The following is a 5,000-nucleotide window of genomic DNA, read 5'->3' as shown; positions in this document are numbered from 1 at the left end:
AAAAAGATAGGGAGGGAGGGAGTAGTTGGTCAATAATTAATCTATTTGACGTCTTGCCCACCCCCCCGCCTCCCTCCACTCACTCACTCACGTCACTCCTCTCTCAACTTTGCTCTTTCTTTCACTTCCATCACAACTGTGCACCACTACCACTGTTAACGACAATAACAACAACTATAACAACAACAACAACACAACACTGCGAACCTCACTACTACTACTCGTGTTTCTACAATATCAACAATACTGGCAATCACCCCCCCGCCGTTATAACCACAACCATAAATAACAATACTAGCAGCACACTAGACTTTTATAAGCACCGCCAATACTACTACTACTACTACTACTACTACTACTACTTCTACGTACTTTCGTCACCATTATTGTACTACGTAATAAACACTACTACCAACACCAAAGGGAGAATACGAAGAAAAACAACAACAGTAACTACACCACCACCACCACCACCACCACTACACCATCATCATCACACCTCTCCTCCTCCCCTCCCATCTTTCTCACTACCATTCACAGCTTGGAAAAATAACACAAAGTTTAGCAAAGAATACATTCCGAAGGCCACACGAGCTGTTAGTTTTCAACCTCGTAAAAGCTTAAAAAAAAAAAGTGTAAAATAAAAGAAGATATAAAACGTGGGCCGTAAAATAATAACACTATCAGAGTTAACTGGGAACCAATACACAAACATAGCCAAGGTAAGATTTATATTTCTGGGGTGATTTTGTGGAAGCGTCGTTCCTCCCTCTGGTGGTCGTGCTGCCCGTCTGGATTCACGCTTCACTAAACTGGTTGAAATTGAACAGAAATTTATTACTACCATGGACTTCTCCACTGGGAACCTCACCACCAGTATTGGCACAGACACACCTGAAGGAACACCCCCGCCTGGCCTTCCTCCGCACCTGTCCGCTTCCTCAACACCTGCGGAGAGCATGAATTACTCGCCTGATTTTGTTTGCATACTTATTCTTACCACTGGTGTGGGTTTCTTAAGGGATGTTCTTCATAGATATTGATGTGGTAAATATTGAGCGTGTGTATGTTTATATATGTGTGTGTGTGTGTGTGTGTGTGTGTGTGTGTGTGTTTGTGATAAATGAGCACCTATTCCGAGGATAGTTTGCAGTCAATACGTTATTTTATTGCATTTTTTTTTTGTGTGTGATCTTTTCGTTGTTATGGGTTACAACGCTTTGCTTATGTAGGGTCCATGGATTTGTGTCTTGTTCTTTATGGTATATATGTGTATAGTTGTTTTATATCCTCCTCCTCCTCCTCCTCCTCTTCGCACTACTGCTACTAGTACTACTTCTACCACCACTGTTGGTGCGACTGCTACTACTTCTAGTACTACTATTACTACTACTACTACTACAACTATTACTATTACTACTACTACTACTACTACTACTACTACTACTACTACTACTACTACTACTACTACTACTACTACTACTTCCACCACCACCACCACCACCACCACCACTACTACTACTACTACTACTACTACTACTACTACTACTACTACTACTACTACTACTTTTCACGAGTGTAGGAAGGGACTGAGCTTTTATCTTTCATACAAGCCGCATATTTAACACTTCCGTAACACCTCCCGGAGTGACGCAGGACTTCATAAACATAATATGGTAAAGATTTGGCCGCGTATTCCGGAGAAGTTTATAGTGTAGTGTGAGAGGGACACGCCATGGCGAGGCTGGATAGGGAATTTGTAATGGAGATGAATTTTTAATGTCCCTTTGGTACGAGTATATACGTACTACTAAGGTTGAATCCCCCCCCCTCTCTCTCTCCTGCTCTCTCTCTCTCTCTCTCTCCTCTCTCTCTCCTCTCTCTCTCTCTCTCTCTCTCTCTCTCTCTCTCTCTCTCTCAGCGATAGCTCAGGTGTTAGGTCAGTGTGGGTGAGAGGAAGGAGAGGTAGTAATGGGTGAGTGTGGGCGAGGGTGGCGGCCTAGGGATGGGCTGTGAGGGGTGATGGAGGTGGCAGGGCAGTCAGGCAGGCAGGCAGGATGTAGACTAGGCCAGACTAGGCTGGTCAGGTACTGGGGGCTTGGTGCGCAGGCTCTGGGCGGAGGTGGTGGCTGCCTGGGTGGTGGTGGTGGTGGTAGCTGGCCGGCCGCTCACCCACGAACTCCTTAGTTTAGCTCAGAGCGTCGAAAGCGGTGGGCGTCAGTGTGTGGTCTCCGTCACCGCTGAGGCTTCTGTACCGTCGCTGAGTGCATAGCTGCTGGAAAATGGATTGCGGTCCCTCCCATCGGTGGTGTCTGGGTGCGGAGAGTGACGTGACCGTACAGGCGAAGTTTTTTGGTCGCCTTAAAGTTTTTGTGTAAGTAGAGAAAATAGTGTGTTGGTCTTGGAGTGAGGGAGGCAAGACCATTGAATTAAAGGCGTCACTTGAGGTATTTGCGTCCGCCCGAGTGCTGGACAGTGTTGACCGGCGGGGACAGTGACAGTGACAGGAGCTTCACCATGGAAGGGATCGCCAGTACCAAGAGACTGTCGCCATGTACTGCACCACTCTGCTGCTGCTGACCAAACTGTAAGCACCAATATGAATGTTTTGTGATTCCAGCGTGTGTCGATTGTGTGTCTAAGATACACACGACACGATGAAATAGATAGGGAGTGTTCTGTGTTGTTTGTAGGACTGTGAGGAGAAAAATTAGTGCTTTATGATAGAAATACAGAAAGACTCACCTACACTTGTCTACTTATCTACCTACCTACTCACTCACACACACACACACACACACACACACACACACACACACACACACATACATACATACATACACAAATGGAAAAGTTGCATTGTGGAGTTCGTAAAACATCAAGAGGAGATTTGGTGAGGCTCTTGGTAAACCTGGGAACGGTGGGTCACCTCGGTCCTGGATATTGACTGGTATGCCCTCCAGTGGTCTTCGCCTTGAGCCGGCGGGTGGTGCAGGGGTCGAGGGCTGGTGGTCCCGAGTCAACTAATGGGTTTGCTGTGGAATTTTAAGGCAATTTTCGACAATGAAGCTGATTGAAATGGTGTAACTGATGAGAATGATACGTATACCTTTTTTTCTTCCCTTTTCTTGTTTTTCTCTTCCTCCTTATTTCTTCATGACTTCTTTCACTTGCCATTACCAGAACACTGCCAGGAAATAGTAGTGTCGTCGCGCTAAATTGAACGTGAGGGAAAGGATGACGACAGGTTCTTAATGCATCACGGCAAGACAGATTTATGGCACGCGAAAAAGGGAAAAATCGAGGCGAACACATGTCCTTTCTATTTGGGAGTGTGCAGGTTTTTCGGAAGGTAATTTGTCATCACAGCGGGTGTTGGCTGCCGAAAGGGACGGCTAGTGATTCCCTTTCTCACTCCCTTTGACGTGGACGAGAAGGCCGAGTCGCCGTCGCCCCGTCTTGGCACGATCGCCTTTATTATAAGTTTACCAGGACGAGACTTCTTATTTCCTCGCGATATACCATTTCGAGGCGGCGAGAAGGAATGACTCGGAAATCGTACCATGGAGTTTGAGGAAGCTCGGAGGCACAGACCCGAACTTCCTCCACTTGCATCCTTTGTCACAGCGAACAGTGAGTTGAGGGTCGGAGTTCCCTTTTTTAATATTCGTGAGGCATCCTTTGTCTTTCCTTGTTTACACTCGAGGTGGCTTAAGGCGGGGCGGGAGAGGGGAGGAGAAGGCTTCTCCATTTCTCGAGGCCACTTGACCTCCCCTCAGGCCAGCTGCGCGGACGTAGAGTCTTCATCAAAGACTTCTTTCTAGAGAGGAGAGGCGAGACCACGCCTTATGACGTGCTCATTACAAACAGGCTTACGTAAACTAAGCCTGGCGAGGCGCGGGGGAGGTGACGGCGAGGAAATTAACGGTTCGTTTTCCTATTTCCGGCGTCTGAGTCTTCAGGAGAGCGGCGGCCTTGGACGAAGGGCGCCAGCCAAGGCCAGGCGGCGGCAAAATGACGGCTTATTCCCCTGGGCCGCCCTCCTGCCGCTCGCCTTACATGATTACACACCCGGACTGAGCTGCCGAGACCTGGGTGATCACTGTGGAGGAACGGAAAATAAAGCAACACACATGCTTCTCGGAATTTGGGCTGTTTATTCTTTTTTTTTTTTTATCTTTTATATTTTATAGAATATTTCAAGTCGGAACAGGAATTCACTAGTAAATCCATATTTTTTTCTGGGGCATATAACTTATTCAAATATTCATGAGAAAGATAGATGTGAAAATATACAATGGATCTGAATAAAACTTTTGATGGAACGATATTTCGGTCCGTCTCAGCCATCGAAACTTATGACTGAGTAAAGGAACGCGTTGGTGCTCCTGCTGCCGCTGCTGCTGGAGCTGCGGCAGGTCCTTTATCGGGTAGAGATAGTGAAAAACTTTAAAGAAATATCATACAATGGTACATAATTTCTATTTTCATCAATCAGAATACACACAAAAGTAGACATATATGGACACACACACACACACACACACACACACACACACACACATACACACACACACACACACACGCACACACACACACACACACACACACACACACACACACACACACACACACACATTCATGAACAAAAACTGAAAATCATTGTCAGAAAAAAAGAAAAAAAGAGCGGCATATGAGAGGCTGCGTCCATCACAACACAGAGTGGCGCTCAGGGCTCGCCTATAATGTTGCTATGGGCAATAAGAGCAATTACTAACCCGGGGCGAGCCTTTCCCGGGGCGTCGGTGCGTCAAAGGCTGGAAGGGAAGCCGCGCATGGCCGTTGCTGAGCAAATGAAAGACCTCGCGTCCCAATGTTCCTTATTAGTGCCTGGGACAAAGAGAATCGTGGAGGAGGCGGACCGGGAAAAAAGTCTTGATTGTCCTTATTGGTGTGATGTAGAGGGGGAATGATGAGACGTGTCTGTGTGTGTGTCTGTG

General features: G+C 46.8%; 1 pseudogene; it reads left to right on the top strand.

The window, feature by feature from the left end:
* The first annotated feature begins 2,063 nt into the window (after nucleotides 1–2,063).
* Nucleotides 2,064–5,000, top strand: part of LOC135101687 (zwei Ig domain protein zig-8-like) — a 58,692-nt pseudogene continuing 55,755 nt past the window's right edge.

This window comes from Scylla paramamosain, chromosome 6 (assembly GCF_035594125.1).
Source record: "Scylla paramamosain isolate STU-SP2022 chromosome 6, ASM3559412v1, whole genome shotgun sequence".
Lineage (NCBI taxonomy): Eukaryota > Metazoa > Arthropoda > Malacostraca > Decapoda > Portunidae > Scylla > Scylla paramamosain.
The sequence above is the reverse complement of the archived record's forward strand: the minus strand, read 5'-3'. Positions and strand labels throughout refer to the sequence as shown.